Source organism: Pristis pectinata, chromosome 1 (genome assembly GCF_009764475.1).
Source record: "Pristis pectinata isolate sPriPec2 chromosome 1, sPriPec2.1.pri, whole genome shotgun sequence".
NCBI lineage: Eukaryota > Metazoa > Chordata > Chondrichthyes > Rhinopristiformes > Pristidae > Pristis > Pristis pectinata.
Window position 1 is genome coordinate 130,463,080 of NC_067405.1, and position 18,301 is coordinate 130,481,380.

Consider the following 18,301-nt stretch of genomic DNA (forward strand, 5'->3'; position numbering starts at 1 on the left):
TATTAATGACTTAGATATGAATGTAGGAGATATGATCGGTAAGTTTGTGAATGATATGAGGGTTAGTGGTACTATGGATAGAGAGGAAGGTTGTCTAAGGCTACAGCAGGGTATAGGTTAATTGGAAAGATGGACAGAGAGTCGGCAAATGGAATTTAATTCCAACAAGTGCAAGGTGCTGCATTTTGGGAAGTCACATAGTGGTAGGACATATACAGTAAATGGTAGGGCACTCAGGAATGTTGATGAACAGAAGGACCTTGGGGTTCAAGTCCATCGTTTCCTGAAAGTGGCAACAGAGGTAATTAGCACGTTGAAGAAGGCCTATGGCATGCTTGCTTTCATAGGTCAGGGCACAGAATATAAAAGTTGGGACATTATACTGCAACTTTACAAAACAATGTTTAGACTGCATTTGGAGTATTGAATTCAGTTCTGGTCACCACACCATAGGAAGGATGTGCTTGCACTGGAGAATGCAGAGGAGCTTCACCAGGATGTTGGCGAGGTTGGAGGACTTAGAAGATGTTGCCTAGTTATGGGGAGAGTGTGGATAGGCTGCATTTGTTTTCCCTGGAGTAAAGGAGTTTGAGGGGTGACCTGATAGATGTATATAAAATTGTAAGAGGCATGGATAGAGTAGATCGTCAGAATATTTTTCCCATAGTAGAGGTGTCAAAAAGAAGAGGGTATAGGTTTAAGGTGAGAGGAAGGAGTTTTGAAGCAAATTTGAGGGGAGAGAGAGTGGTTGGTTTACAGAATCACTGGCAGAGGGGTTGGTGGAATCAGACACAATCCCTATGTTTTAGAGATAGACAGACACTTAAATAGGCAAGTCATCAAGAGAAACAGACCTATTATGGGCAAATGGGATGAGTGTAGATGGTCAAAAATGTCATCAGGAAGGGCCCATTTCTGTGCTGTAACTCTCTAACTCCATGCAATAGGTGGGGGGGGAGGACAGATGACAACAGCATAAATGAATAATAAAACCTGAATGGTAACCCCAAAGCCACATGCACATTTATTTCCATGTTCATAACAGCCAGCATAATTCAACATTGGCTTTCATCCTGGGCTAATAATCTCAGAAACTCGAGTTCAAATCCTGCCATGATAGTTTGAGACGTTGCTTTCAGTATTCTCAAAAGAGAAAGTTATTATCAGCAAATGTGACTGGACTCCTGTTAGCTGGTTATGAAAGAACAGGAGTTTCACAGGCATGTTTTGGGGAATGTAACTTTCTATCCATACCTGGTCTATGATACTCCACTCCTATTCCAACACAGTTGACACTTAAATGCCCTCTGATACCATTCAACAGCCATTCAGCCAGGGGTAAAGTTGAATGCCAGCTACGCCCATTCCTGATGCTGAATATCTAAACATGTATACCAAACTATATAGTATTATGGAGGACACATATTAACGAAAAATGAACAAGTTAATGTGATTTGTAATTTAGCAAAAAGTTAAAGGAATATATATGCAGCTGAAAGTTTTCCTTGATGTTGAATTTGCTGTGTGGTGTCCTTTATGAAGAAAAATTATATTGTGTGCGTTGGGCTTACAATACCTTGGATACAAACAATAATCCAAGACGTTAATGGAAAATCAGCATTTGCTTAGAATATAAAGAGAAGGAAGTTTTGCTCCATCTGTACAATGTCCCAGTTACATCATATCTGAAGGCGTTTACAGTCCTAGGCACTACATCCTTGAAAAGATATATTGACCTTGGATTGAGTGCAGTACAGATTCACCAGAATCTCACCAGGGCTCCAAGGTTTAAATTATGAAGTGGGATTGCATAGATTAGGTTTGTATTTTCTGAAATATAAAAGGATAAGGTTGAGGTTTTAGGATTTTGCAGGGGAAGCAGAGGGAGGGAAACAATTTCAGCTGTTGGGGAGAGTCAAGGATAAGGTTCAGAAATGTAATCAGACTCACACCATTTAGGAGAGAAGTTAGGAAACCTCTTCACACAAGTAGTTACAGAACTGGAACTCGCATCCATAAAGATCAGGAGACACTGGCTCAATCAATAATTTTATATTCAGAATGATACATTTTTATAGCTGAAGTTATCAAGGCTTACTGTGCTAAGCTGGATAAATAGAGTTGGGATAGATATCAGTCTTGATGTTATTAAATGACAGAACACGTTTGAGGGGTTAAGTGGCCTTCTGCTGTTAAAATGTTTCTAAAATTCTATGTGAATGGTTTATTGAATTAGTGAGGATAGGCAGCAATTCCTCCGGCACAATTATTCTCAACACTGATGCACCTCAAGACTGCATCCTCAGCCCTCTACTCTACTCCTTATACACTCATGACTGTGTGGCCAGATTCTGCTCTAACTCCATCTACAAGTTTGCAGATGATACCACCGTTGTAGGCTGTATCTCAAACCGTGACGAATTGGAGTACAGGAAGGAGATAGAGAGCTTAGTGGAATGGTGTCATGATGACAACCTTTCCATCAATGTCAACAAAACTAAAGAGCTGGTCATTGACTTCAGGAAAGGGGGCGGTGTACATACACCTGTCTACATCAATGGTGCTGAGGTCGAGAGGGTTGACAGTTTCAAGTTCCTGGGAGTGAACATCACCAACAACCTGTCCTGGACAAACCACGTGGATGCCATGACCAAGAAAGCTCACCAGCACCTCCACTTCCTCAGGAGGCTAAAGAAATTTGGTTTGTCCCCTTTGACTCTCACCAACTTTTACCGATGCACCATAGAAAGCATCCTATCAGGATGTATCACAGCTTGGTATGGCAACTGCTCTGCCCAAGACTGCAAGAAGCTGCAGAGAGTTGTAGACACAGCCCAGCGCATCACGGACACCAATCTCCCGTCCTTGGACTCTGTCTTTACCTCTCGTTGTCTTGGTGAAGCAGCCAGCATAATCAAAGACCCCACCCACCTGGGACATTCTCTCTTCTCTATTCTTCCGTCGGGTAGAAGATACAGGTGCCTGAGGGCACGTACCACCAGACTTAAGGACAGCTTCTATCCCACTGTGATAAGACTATTGAACAGTTCCCTTATACAATGAGATGGACTATGACCTATGACCTCATGACCTCACGATCTACCTTGTTGTGACCTTGCACATTATTGCACTGCACTTTCTCTGTAGCTGTGACACTTTACTCTGTACTGTTACTTTTTTTAACTGTACTACATCAATGCAGTCTGTACTAACTTGACGTAACTGCACTGTGTAATGAATTGACCTGTATGATCGGTTTGTAAGACAAGTTTTTCACTGTACTTCGGTACAAGTGACAATAATAAACCAATACCAATACCAATATTGTTTTACTGTCACCTATCCAATAAAATAAACAGAACAACATTCATAAATGGGTGCAGTGGATAAGTCTCGGTTCTTCTCTGATAAAAAATATTACGATTGAACAAATAACACACTTGTAAATATGGCCAAACAGTTTGCTGAAGCAGTTCTGCCCAAGGGGAATTGAAGATCCACAGGAGAAAAGAAAGGCTAATTCAGGAAACACCAGAAATGAAGCCTTTGAAAATTTAATGCCTCAATATTCCATTCTGCTGTTTGTTCCTCGTTCTTGCAAGGACATAACTTCTCACAGAAATAACAAAGAGACAGACTCCAGTGGTGGACATTTATGAACTAATATATACAGTCTTGTTCTTCAAATTCAAAAATGCAATGTCAAGAGGGATTCACAGGACTGCACAGGTTAGAATTTCCATATACTGACTGAGAATTGTCAAAAATCTATTGAGACGTGCAAAGTGCACTCAGCAACACCATCCAGATGACAAAACTCCCCCAAATAAACTTATCATTGATATGTGAAAAATAATACATTACATTCACTACATAAAGTGAAAATATTTCAAGGTTTGCTGGTTTATGTAAAATGAACCATTCACATCATAACTGTCACAGTACGGTCAAAAGGTTATTTCTCCTGACATGTATCATCACCATCAAATTTCAGAAGACATATCTTCTGCTGGATTACTGGATAATACGCTGCAACATACACAGTTAGGATAAACATATGCTTGATCAAAAGATAACAAAGGACCTCTGTTTTTTTTTAATTAAATGAAGCTGAGCCCAATCCTTATTTTATATTTGTCTACCATGCTCAGACTGTGAACATCATGAGATGGGAGGATGTATTCTCTGATCAATGTGACTGTTAACCACAGTTAATGATAGAAGTGTCCTGGTTCCGGGTGCACTAAGTCCATTATAAAATGAAGTGGCAACACCTTGATGGTAGTTCATCTTTAATGCAGGTCAATTGTCCCAAGAAAATCTGTCATGGAGAAAGGTGGTATCAAAATCTATGATTAACTGTGATAAATATGCAATAGCTCCATACACTGCAAGCTCAGCATGTATGTAATATGCTGAGGTTTTTATCACTTGGAATGGCAATATTAGATGTTATTGTGGGTTGGGGGACAGTGGGCTGGAACGACATAGGACTTTATTTAACCATCCCAAGTAGGATTAACGTGTTGTTATACTTTTCCCATCCTAACCCTTCCTTCCTACACAGCCCATAACTCTCCATTTTTCTTACTTCCATGTACCTATCTAAGAGTCCTTTAAATCTCCCTGTTGTATCAGCCTCTACCATCACCCCTGGCGGTGTGTTCCAGGCTCCCACCACTCTCTGTCTAAAAAACCTACCCCTGCCATCTCCCCTAAACTTTCCTCCTCTGACCTTAAACTGATGTCCTCTGGTATTGGCCATTGCCACCCTAGGGAAAAGGTGCTGACTGTCCACTCTATCTATGCTCCTCATAATCTCATACAACTTTATCAAGTCGCCTCTCATTCTGTTGCTCCAAAGAGAAAAGCCCTAGCTCGGTCAACCTTTCCTCATAAAATGAGCTCTCCAATCCAGGCAGCATCCTGGTAAATCTCCTCTGCACCATCTCTAAAGCTTCCACATCCTTCCTATATTGAGATGACCAGAACTGAACACAATACTCTTAAGTGTGGTCTAACCAGAGTTTTATAAAGCTGCAACATTACCTCGAGGTTCTTAAACTCAATGCCCCGACTAATGAAGGACAGCACACCATACGCCTTCTTAACTACCCTCTCAACTTGAGTGACAGCTTTGAGGGATCTATGGACTTGGACTCCAAGTTCCCTCTGTTCCTCCACACTGCTCAGAATCCTGCCATTAACCTTGTACAAGGCCTTCAAGTTTGTTCTTCCGAAGTGTATCACTTCACACATTTCCGGATGGAACTCCATCTGCCACTTCTCCACCCAACTCTGCATCCTGTCTATATCCTGTTGTAACCTACGACAAGCTTCTACACTATCCACAACACCTCCAACCTTCGTGTCATCTGTAAAATTACTAACCCATTCCTCCACTTCCTCATGCAAGTCATTTATAAAAATCATGAAGAGTAGGTATCCCAGAACAGATCCCTGTGGAACACCACCAGCCACTGACTTCCAGGCAGAATATTCTCCTTCTACTACCACCCTCTGCCTTCTGTGGGAAAGCTAATTTCGAATCCACGCATCCAAGTCTCCTTGAACCCCATGCCTCATAATTTTCTGGGTGAGCCTACCATGGGGAACCTTGTCAAACACCTTACTAAAGTCCATATACACCACATCCACTGCTCTACCTTCATCTATTTGTCTTGTCACCTCCTTGAAAAACTCAATTCAGCTCGAGAGGCATGACTTGCCCCTCACAAAACCATGCTGACTATCCCTAATAAGATCATCCTTCTCCAAATGCTCATAAACCTTGTTCCTAAGAATATTCTCCAATAGCTTGCCCACCACTGATGTAAGACTCACTGGTCTATTATTCCCAGGATTATCCCTACTACCTTTCTTGAACAACAGAACAACATTTGCCATCTTCCAATCCTCTGGTACCACTCCTGTGGCCAGGGAGGACACAGATATCATCGTCAATGCCCCAGCAATCTCTTCCTTCACTGCTCGTAGTAACCTGGAGTATATCCCTTAAGGTCCCGGGAACTTATCTATCCTAATGTTTTTCAGAAGCTTCAACACTACCTCTTTCTTAACCTCAACATGCTCCAGCACATTAGCCCGTGCTGACCTCACGTTCGTCAAAATCTCCCTCCCTAGTGAACACTGAAGCAAAGTATTCATTAAGGGCCTCCCCTACCCCCTCTGTCTCCAGGCACAAGTTTCCCCCTTTATCCCTGAGCAGTCCTACCCTCATTCCTGTTCTTTACTCCTGTTCATCCTCCTGTTCTTTACATACTAGTAGAATGCCTTGGGGTTTTCTTTAATTCTTCTTGCCAAGGCCTTCTCATGTCCCCTTCTAGCTCTCCCAAATCCCTTCTTAAGCTCCTTCCTGGCTACTTCATAATTCTCAAGAGCGCTGCTTGATTTTTGCTTCCTAAACCTTAAGTATGCTTCCTTCTTCCTCTTTACTAGATATTCCACATCTCTTGTCAACCATGGTTGCTTTACCCTACCGTCCTTGACAAACCTATCCAGAACCCCATGCAAGTGTTCCCTAAACAGCCTCCACATTTTTTCTGTGCATTTCCCAGAGAACATCTGTTCACAATTTATGCTCCCAAGTTCCTGCCGAATACCGTCATGATTAGCCCTCCCCCAATTAAAAACTTTCCCACATCGTCTGCTCCTATCCCTGTCCATGGCTCTGCTGAAGGTCAGGGAGTTGTGGTCACTATGGTGGAAAAAAAAACTATGTTATCGTACCAGATTGATAACCTTTCTTCAGAACAGCCCAGTTCCAATACAAAATGGAAAGGTTAGTTATCTGGAGTTGCTGAAGTCAATATTGAGTCCTAAGAGCTTTAACATGCTGAATCAGAAAGAGTCACTGTTCCTCAAACTTACCTTGGGCCTTGTTGGCCAAAAACAGAGAGGTCAGAGTGGGGGTGGGCCAGAAAGGTAAAGTGACAGACACTGAAAGGTAAGGATTGCCCTGACACACTGAATGCTGGGGTGCCACAAACTAGTCACCTAACCTGCATTGGATTTCTTCAACACAGAGGCCACATTGTTAACAACAAATGCAGCACACTAGTTTGAAAGAAGGACAAGTGAATCACTTCCTTACCTTAGAGGAGTGTTTGGGTCCCTGGATGGTGAAATGGGAAAACATAAAAGGGCAGCTGTTGCATTCCCTGTGATTGCGTGGGGAGGAGCCATGAGAAAGGAAATGGCTTTTGGAGGAGATGAAAGAGTGAACCAGTAAGTCACTGAGGGAATTCTCCCTTCAGGATGCTGAAAGAGGAGGGAAGAGATAGACTTTTAGGGTGGTAGCATCCCCCATATGCTCTCCCAGCTAGGCATGAGAGATTCCATGGCCCTATTTTGAACAAAAGCTGGAGAGTTATTCACACTGTCTGTGGATTTTCTTATACATATATTGGCTGCCACATTTCCTATATTACAACAGTTACAATTCTTCAGAATTACCTCAATGATCAGAAAGCAATTTGGGGTAGTTTGTAAACTGGATAGGTTAAGTGAGTGGGTAAAGGTCTGGCAGATAGAGTACAATGTTGGTAAATGTGAAGACGTTCCCCCGTGGAAGGAAAAATAGAAGATCAGATTATTATTTAAATGATGAAAGATTGCAGCATGCTGTTATGCAGAGGGACTTGGGTGTGCTTATGTATGAATCACAAAAGGTTGGTTTGCAGGTGCAACAAGTTATCACTTATCATGGGGCAGCACGATAGTGTAGTGGTTAGTGTAACACTATTACAGCGACAGCGACCTGGGTTTAGGTCTGGCCGCTGTCTGTAAGGAGTTTGTACGTTCTCCCCGTGACTGCGTGGGTTTCCTCCCACATTCCAAAGACGTACGGGTTAAGAAGCTGTGGGCATGCTATGTTGGTGCTGGAAGTGTGGCAACATTTGTGGGCTGCCCCCAGAACACCCTACGCAAAAAGATGCATTTCACTGTGTGTTTCGATGTAAATGTGACTAATAAAGAAATCAAATCTTATCTTATCTTATCTTATCTTATCTTATCTTATCTTATCTTATCTTATCTTATCTTATCTTATCTTATCAGGAAGTCAAATGGAATGTTGGCCTTCATTGCTGGAGGGATTGAATTTAAGAGCAGGAAGGTTATGCTGCAACTATACAGGGTACTGGTGAGGCTGCACCTGGAGTACTGCATGCAGTTCTGATCTCCTGACTTGGGAAAAGATATACTGGCTTTGAAGGCAGTGCAGAGGAGGTTAACCAGATTGATTTTGGAGATGAGGGAGTTAGCCTATGAGGAGAGATTGAGTCGCCTGGGACTATACTCACTGGAATTCGGAAGAATGAGAGGGGATCTTTTAGAAACATATAAAATTATGGAAGGGATAGATAAGATAGAGGCAGGAAGGTTGTTTCTACTGGTAGATGAGACTAGAGCGAGGGGACATAGTCTCAAGATTTGGGGGAGTAGATTTAGGATGGAGATGAGGAGGAACTGTTTTTCCCAGAGACCAGTGAATCTGTGGAATTCTCTGCCCAGGGAAGCAGTAGAGGCGACCTGATTAAATAAATTTAAGACACAGTTAGATAGATTTTTGCATGGTAGGGAAAATAAAGGTTATGGGGAAAAGGCAGGTAGGTGGATCTGAGTCCACGGCCAGATCAGCTATGATCTTATTGAATGACGGAGCAGGCTCGATGGGCCAGATGGCCGTCTCCTGCTCCTATTTCTTATGTTCTAATGTTCTTATGTAATGAGGATGCAAAAGGTTTTATATAAATGCAGAAGTTTATGTTCTTTTCCCTTTGCTTCTTACTGAAGTCTCCCTTTTTCATTTTACCTTCAACCAGGTATCCGATGCACTGCATCATCTTTGATCCTATTCCACTGGTACCTGTTCCCCATTCCCAGCTAATCTCATTCCATTCATCTTGTTCCACTACACAAGCAAATCAGCCTGGGTTTGCCTACTCAGTTTTACCTGTCTCTGCCTCTGCATTGAGCAACTTCTCATCAGCTGGTGAAGACATGAATCCGACCCTGACTTGTTACACACCATCCTTTCCATTCACCACATTACCTTGGTCTTCAAGATCTTCAGCCAAAGAAGTATTGATTCCTAGATTCCCATTCAAGGTCCTCACTTCAACTGTTTTAAAACCCTCGTTAAAGCCTCCCTCTTCAACCAGGCTTCTAGTCACCCACCATAATGCTTCCTTCTCGGGCTCAGTCCAATTGAGCCACCGTGGGTCATTCTTCTATGTTGAAGATATTGTGGAAATATATATCATTATTATTTATTTTCAGTGCATGATACCTTTATTACTGCTGTTTGTTCATCTGTTATCTGTCAGTTTATTTCTTGACTCCTGTTACGGTTCTTTTTCTCCAGCCTCCAAATTGTTCTCCAGCATTCTTCCTTCCCTGTGTCATCATTTGTGTGTGTGTTTTTTAAACAATTCCTTCCATTTATTCCTCACGTCTTCTTCTTCTTTGTTTATCCCTCTGTGCTGTTGCTCCTCCACTTCCAGGAGCCCAAGGTAGGACCAGCTTCTATGACAGCCCAACAGCTAAGACAGCAAGGATTCCCTTGTATTTGTTTCAAGAGTCCCAATGGAATTTTCAGGATTCCAGAACAAATCATGATTAGGAAAATAATCAGGAATTCTCTCCAGGTGGCTAACACAATAATGGTCTCTAGATGGTTGCAAACACTGCTGCATCATGGATTATGAACAATAAGGCAAGCAGACATTTGCGGAATAATTTGACAGGACCCTGTGCCTGTCCCAAGGTATGTCCTCTGAGTGGTAGATTTTCAATGAGAATGGAAATAAAAAAGGAAGTTAAAAATCCCATTTGCTCCATAACCTGAATATTGTTGTTTTAAAGTATGTCATACATGATTAGAATTTTTGTCCCTAATGTTTGAAGATTCCAACTGGGACAAAATTAGCAAGCTACAACTTATGATATCCTTTTATCTGCACTGTGCATGGAATATTCAGCTTCAGTCTGAGTCCCAGGATATTATTCATTGAATATAGTAGTTATTATGATTTCGAAAGTAGTGACCTCAATACCAAAGATAACTCTACTAAATGAAGCAACCTGGTGTTGTTCATTTCCAGCACAGTTAAAGCTGACAAATTAATTAACCAAGTGATGTCGTACTATAACTGCCCTGATACCCTTCACTACACAGAGTCTCTATTATTTGGCAATGCAGATTTTGACCTCTGTCTCCCTTTATAGATCAGAAAAGGAAAAAATGTATATTTCCCCATTGCAGTGACTGAAATTAACGTACTCATGTTTCTTCCATGCTGCGATGGAATTAAATATTAAGTGCCCAGTTGGAATACTGATGCAGTAATCAGAGATTTCAGTCTGCTCTTGGCCCATACATATAAGTATAGAAGATAGTCAGCTAACCCTTTAAATCCTACAACAATCACTCCCTAACGACAAGTCTCTGTTTCAGTTGGGCAGCCAAAGTAAAAATGAAATCGCCACTGGTTGTGTGGCATTTCTTTCACCTTAATTCAGATGAGATTTTGAGCCTACACCGTGGGTTAATGATGAAGTTGTTTGCCTAAAATTGTTCCATCACAGACTCTAAAATATTGATACAGCTAATCTAAAAATAACTTTTAGTAAAGGGGCCATGGATTCTGTGTACAATTGGCAAAGGTTATTTCAGACACCCAAGGTTTTGGTCCATTGTTGAAGGGAATAAACGTTGTGGTGAAATAAAAGCAGAGAATTATAGAAATACTTAGCAGGTCAATCAGCAACCATGGAGAGTAAGACAGATTCAAGTTGATGACCTTTCATCAGAACGTTGTGGTGAATTGTGGTAAAAGGACAGAGAGTGGTTCCACAATAAATTAATAACCATCATAATAAAATGGAAAGTTCCATTTTCTGCCTTGTCCAGTACTTCATTTCTTGATCCTCATGCACAGATCAGTTCTAGCATTAACAAGTATAACCAGAGATGGTAATTGACAATCTTTGCAATAATAATGCCCAATAGATTTGACACTAAACAATCATTGCAACTCTGTTCACTGTTGATGATAGGATTGCACAAAAATGTAATCCTTTTGCATGAAATGTTGCAGTCTCTTCTTCCAAGAGAGTTCGACTCATTAAGCAAAAGGATATAGTGTCTTGGATGGATTAGGGTTGAAGAAATGTGAAGCAGTTGGGCATGGATACCAAGACTGGAAGTTAAGCTTAAGGGCAGGCACAGTAGTGTAGCCATTAGCATAACGTTATTACAGAGCCAGCAACCCGGGTTCAATTCCAGCCGCTGTCTGTAAGTAGTTTGTACGTTCTCCCTGTGTCTGCGTGGGTTTCCTCCGGGTGCTCCAGTTTCCTCCCACATTCCAAAGACATACGGATTAGGGAGTTGTGGGCATTGCTATGTTGGCGCCGGAAGCGTGGCGACACTTACAGGCTGCCCCCAAAACACTCTACTCAAAAGATGCATTTCACTGTGTGTTTTGATGGACATGTGACTAATAAAGAAATCTTAGTCTTAATCTTAATTTATGTCAGAGTATACTTGAGTTGACTGCCTACTTTTCTTGGTTCTAGGAGCAATAGGAGGACATTCCATAAGACATAGGGGCAGAATTAGGCCATTCGGCCCGTTGAGTCTGATCCACCATTCGATCATGGCTGATTTATTTTACCCTCTCAATCCCATTCTCCTGTCTTCTCCCTGTAACCTTTGATGCCTTTACTAATCAAGAACTTACCAACCTCCACTTTAAATATGCCCAATGATTTAGCCTCCACAGCCATCTGAGGCAATTAATTCCACCCTCTGGCTAAAGCAATTCCTCATCATCTCATTTTATGGTAGGGATGGCCACTTCAATATATAAATTGCTCCGCCCAGGTTTTGGGGCCAGATTGTAGTGTCTGGCGAAGCTCCAGAAATGAGCCCTGGAAAAGATCAAAGGGCAGGGAGTGTGTAACAATATGTTTCATTGTTTGACTTTAATTGCTACAGTCTCAAAAAGGAGTTATTGTAAATTTCCATTGGTGTAGAACATGGCCTCAGTTTGATCTCCCAAAATTGTCTAAACTCCAGAAAATACAAACAAGGTTTGTTCAACCAGTTCTCCTAATTTAATCTCTTTAGCCCTACTGTAATTCAGATAAATCTGCATTAATACCTGTCACAGTCTAAAATCCAAAACATAATGCACTATTCCAGATGTCCTGCAAGGCTACCTTAAGAACACAAGAAATAGACAAAGGAGGAGATCATTTGGCCTCCTCTTCATAACTCTATTCCCCTTGATTTCCTCACTATCTAAAAATCCATTAATCTTTGTCTTAATATGCCCAGTGACTGAACACCAAGCTCTCAATGAGCAGAGGATGCCAAGATTCTGTTGAAATCCCACCCATTGTAAGATTGTTCTGGGCACATCTGGATAGGATTCATCTTGGTGTAACTGATGTTTTCAGCATCATTTGCACAAGGAAGAACATCGTCAAAGTATTTAATGCTCTTCACCAACAGAATGTGCAACCTACTACCTGTGTTTTTAAACTCCCAGTAAAATGAGGAGCAAATGCCCCACAGCAAGTTGGCAAGGAGTTCTGAATTGAAGGGATCCCACTGGGATATTGATGTGCTGCTGTGTGAAGCCGTCTGCCTGACTTTTAATATTCTGCATATTCCATACATTATCACAAGGTCTCATGGTGCTTATTTAAGCTATGAATAGCAGAGGTGTATATTGCTATATCTGCAGAGTAATGAGCTCATGGCTTGTGGCAACTCACTGCACAGAACTTGATCAATGTTGATAATTGAGGGGCCAGATGTGGATTTACACACTGAAGACATGTGCTCCCCCTCCCCTGTGTTCTGCCTTCATCATGATGGCAATCTTTTGTGCTGCTGTACTGTGGCTGCTATAGAGAGAGTCCTTTAAGGCTGAGACCAGCTTTGCATAATACCCAGTGACCTCTGCAAGCACTAGCTGTTGGAACCATACAGATTCTGTTTAAGTACAATAATCAGGTTAAAAACCATCCTAACCATTTTTAAAGGTAAATATTCCCCAGTTTGAATACTTTTGCTAGGATTTCTTACCACAGTTAATGCAGCACCTACTTAGTGCACCAAATAAAGGTGAACTTTAATTTCATAGGTCACACTGAAGGAAAAAATGCATGAAAGCTACAGTCCCTCTGAAGAATAAATCAGATTTTTTGAATAGTACACATTTATTCTGTTTTATTTTTCAACAACAAAAGTATACACCACATGATTTACATGGGCAGTTCATTATAGAATAATAGATTCAGCCCTCAAATTATTAAGCAGTTACAATGATGTGTCTCTATACTTTTCCATGATAGTGATTATAGCATAACTCTCTTTGATTTTATTGTTACGGAGATCTGCTGTGATTCTTTTTACCTGAAAATCAAAATGCAGTAGATATTCAGCTAGGCAGGCAGCATCTTTTGGGAGAGAAACAATCACCAACCTCTCATCAGAGATCTGCAATGTTAACAAGGTCATCGATCTGACACGTTAACCCCAGAGCCCATTGCAAGTCATTTCAGACTTCATTTTGTCTGTTGGTCCCTTATTGTGCATGTGCTGAGATTTTTAAAATTCAGCTGTGCAAGCATGCCAGATTGACAAGGCACAAAGGACAGCATGTCATTAAAGCAAATGTAGTTCCTCCACAAAATAATGACGCTATATATTTTTAAAGAAAGAGTTATGTGTGAACCAGCAGCAGTTTTAAATCTGGATTTTGCAAATAAAGCTAACTTTCTTCTTTTGTATTATGTTTTACAAAATTTTCAATTCAAATTATTGTTGATTCTTGCTGCAAATTTGTTTGGTCCAGTTCTTTTCCTGTGTTGTTAGGAAATGTGATCCTCTTACAGGAGTTCTCAGCTGGGCCACAAGGTGGCACACCTCTTACAGAAAGTGTGTGAAAGGGGTGCAACTTTCCCCAGGCTGTCCCATTGTAAATGGATAATACTGGAAGCAACTGGGGAAATATCTGTGCAGATGCAAACTTTCACAAAAGAAAAGGCAGCAAAAGTAGGACTGTTGCTTTTTTTTCTCCACTTTCATGATGTGAGGAGGAGTTGAAAGAAAAGAAGTCATTCATGGTCTATGGCCATATAATGCCATTGAGAAAATGTAGCTCAATAGATGAAAGTGGGGATGTAATTCTGTATCAAAACTACCTAAAAAAAAGTTAAAGAAAATGACAAAACAGTACATTAACATGTTGGCATTTGGGCTAATTATTGTTATATGCTACTGCCTGAACAGAATGAACTTCTACGGCAAGTTATCACATCAGCATAAATCAAACCTAAAACTGGCACTATCCTTTTGAACAGTAATTATGTTTGCTCTTCGTCCTTACTCATATTCCTATAACAGTAGTTTTCTATGCTATAAGTAACATGGAATAGATGTAAAAAGAAACACGATAACATAAAAGTGGAATCCTGTTGAATTTATTATAATTGCCACATTCAAAGAAATCAACATAATTGACTTTGTACTGGACTGGCCTGATGTGAACTATCAAAACCACACTGATGACAATCTGATTTAAAAAAAACCTGCATCAAATCATAAAAGAAGCATTGTTAAACATTCTTCAATATATCTTGAATCATGCACTAAGATGTAGTCAGAAAGTCGTAATCATCTGCCTTCAGCAACAGCCCTGCTTCTGCAGAAGCTGATACACTTTAACAATATCCCTGATGGACAATGGGCCTAATTTTGAAGGAAGATGTTGATTTCTTTCAATCATTTTGTGAATTAATGAAAGGACTTTCTAAAAGCAAATAAGTATAGCCGTGAAAAATCAAAAAAAACTGCAGATGTTGAAAACCTGAAATAAAACAATGACATCAGTGGGTCAAGCAGCATCTGTGGAAAGAGAGACAGAGTTAATGTATGAGGTTGAAGACCCTTCATTAGAATGGATTGTAGATTTGAATGCTGATTAGGAAACATGGTCAAAGCTGTAACATGAGCTTTTATTCCCAGCAGATTTTTGAAAATTATCATGGAAATAATGTTGGCAATGTCAGTTGAAATATATTAAGATGACACAATCAATAAGTCAGTAATCTTGTCAGTAGAGCATTGATGGGTCTTAATTCTTTCCCTCTTTTCATTGATCATTACAAAATTCCTGCTTCTTTTCAGTCATTAATTTCCATGATAGGTTGATCATATCATGTGAAGCCTAATCTGAAGGTCGAATGTGTCTACTAGAATTATAAAATATCACTAACTCAATGAACTGCTGAAATATCACTAACTCAATGAACAGTCAAGAGCTCTACAATTCACAGTGTGCGTCTTTACTCACTCATTAATGCTGTGGCCACTGATTCTGAATAAGAAGCTGCCTTGAGAGGTGCAGACTCATGGCATTAGGTTGATCTGCTAGCTCTCCCTCATTCTGCCATTTGATGCTTGGGAAAAATTCTACTTGCCATCAACCAGAGGGTACTTTAAATCTTTCCAATGCTGAAGCAGTTTGCTGTGGTCAATTGCTGATAATGAAAAATCAAAGCAATGTGAAACTGTATTTGAGGCACTCTAAAATAAGGTTTCGTGTTGGTCAAGAGACACCACTCCTCCAGTTATACAGCAGCCTCGTTATTGCTTATATGTGAAAACGTGGCCACAAGAGGTCAGCTGGGCAGCAAAACAGTGAGCAGATTGTGTTGCTGCCTGCCTCAGAGCATCAGTGACCCTGGTTCGATCCCAACCTCTGGTGCTGTCTATGTGGAGTTTGCATTTTCTCCCTCTGACTGTATGGGTTGCCCCCAGATGGTTTGCTTTCTTCTCACATCCCAAAGACTTCCTGGTAGATTAATTGGCTGCTGCAAATTACCCCAAGTGTAGGTTGTAGGTGGGTGATAGGAGAATCAGGGGCGGGGGGGGGGGGGGGTGGTAATTGATGGGCATGTGAGGGAGAATAAGTTACAGGAAAATAAGTGGGGGAATGGGACTGAAAAGATTGTTCTCAGAGCTGGCAAAGACTTGATGGGCCAAATGGCCTTCTTTTATGCTGTACAACTGTAAGAAAATGACACTGAAGGCTACCTCACAGAAAATGCTGGAGGAACTCAGCAGGTCAGGCAGCATCTATGGAGAGAAATAAACGGTCAACATTTCGGGGTTGAGACCCTTCATCAGGACCCTTCATCAGGAAGGCTTCCTCCTTTCTCTAACCAAACTAAAGCAGAGAATATACGAAGGGGTTGCACATCTAAGGACTCAGAGGGTCGAAAGCCTTTGGAATTCTCTACCTACACGGTCAATGCTCTGCTGCTGGGTCTATTCAAGGCTAAGATCAAGAAGTTTTTCGATTCTAAGTAATAAGAAGAATGGGTGGGGAACTTGAATTAAGGCTGGGGATCAGCCAACATCTTAATGAATTACATAACAAGTTCAAGCACCCCTATGGCCTAATCCTGTTCCTGATTCTATGTCCTTATATTCTTTTGTACTTGAAGGGCCTGAAAGTAACCATTAATAGTCATAGTAAAAGGAGGAAAATATACTAAATTACCATTATTTTCACAGATATGCCTCAATACCCAGTTGACAGGTCACATATAGACCAATATTACAAAAAAAACATATGGTCCATTTAAGCAATAAATTAAGACATAGTACTTCCAATGCAGTCAATTAATTTGATTATAGTTAATTTAAGATCATTTGCATAATGTTGCAATTAAGCATAGTATAAATAATTATTTTACTTAACATGTTCCTGATTCCTTAACTGAAAATTAAATGGGTGGCAAAATAGTTTGTTTAAAAGCTGGAAAGTAATGAAGTAATTAGAACCCTGTTGTCACCACTCTCCTGAAATAACTCCCCAGAGATTAAACAATTTTCCAGATATGAACACTTGACAGTATTCTTCATCTAGGAACATCTAAAGGAGACCAAACACGAAAGAAATCCAACTATGACAACAGAGACAGAAGAATCTGTAAAATGCTGGAATCTGGAGTAACGAATAACCTACTGGAGGAACTCAATGCGTCGAGCGGCATCTGCGGGGGGGGGGGAGGAATTGTTGATGTGTTGGGTCAAAACCCTACGTTAGGAGCCAGTTATGACAAACTTTTCAGAAGTGTGCAGTTTGCCTCAATGTTCTTATTTGACCAAAGAAAAGTTTGAAGTACCCAGTAATCCAAGTAAGCCAATACACAAATCACAGTAAAACAATAATATAGCACCATCAAGAAAAAATGAATTATCCAAAATTTTGGAACCAATATTGCTAGATTAAGAAATATGGATTGTACAATGGTCAGCAGTAGTTTCCTTCATTCAAACAACGCGGTGGGGTGGGGTGTACAGAGGGATAGCACTCAACCTTAAGAGAGCCAGAATAATCCAAACACAAAATACTGCAGTTGCTGGATATCTGAAATAAAACAGTAGTGCTGGAAGGACTCAGCAGATCTGGCAGCTCTTGTGGAGAGGGAAATATTTCTCTCTCCTTAGATGCAGCCTGACCAGCTGTGTATTTCCACATTTCTTTTAGATTAACGACCGAATGTACTGACACAAGTGGGAAGGAAAGATGGGGTGTTTCTGAAAATCGGCTAAGTTAACATAGGCAGTTTCACAACTCTGCCAAAGCTGAGCCTAATCCCCATGGAGGATGAGTCACCTTCTTGCCAAGTGAAATGCAAAAAAAAGGGCACCTGGAAAATTCAAGATAATCAAGCAAAGCCAACATAGTATTGTGAAAGGAAATCATGTTTGACTAATTTATTGGAATTCTTTCAAGAAACAACACATTCTGTGGACAAAGGGAAACCAGTGGATGCATTATATTTGGATTTCTGGAAGCCATTTTACAAGGTGCTGCATCAAAGGTGATAATGGAAATAGACGTTCATAGCATTGGCATGGATAGAAGGTAACATATTGATAGGTTGACAAGAAACAGAGTAGCTATAAATATTTTTTTCTGGTTGGCAACTGATGTGCTACGGGGATCAGTGCTGGGATCTCCTTTTGTTTTTACAATTTATATAAATGATTTAGATGAAGGTGCCAAAGGTACGGTTCCTAAATTTGTCGATGACACAAGGATAGGTCAGAAAGTAGGTGGTGTAAAGGACATAAAGAGGTTACGAAAGGATAGAAATAGGTTAAGTGTGGACAAAGTGGCAATTGGGGCATAATATAGATAATTGATAAATTGATTTTGTCAAGGAAAAAAAATTAAAAAAGCATTTA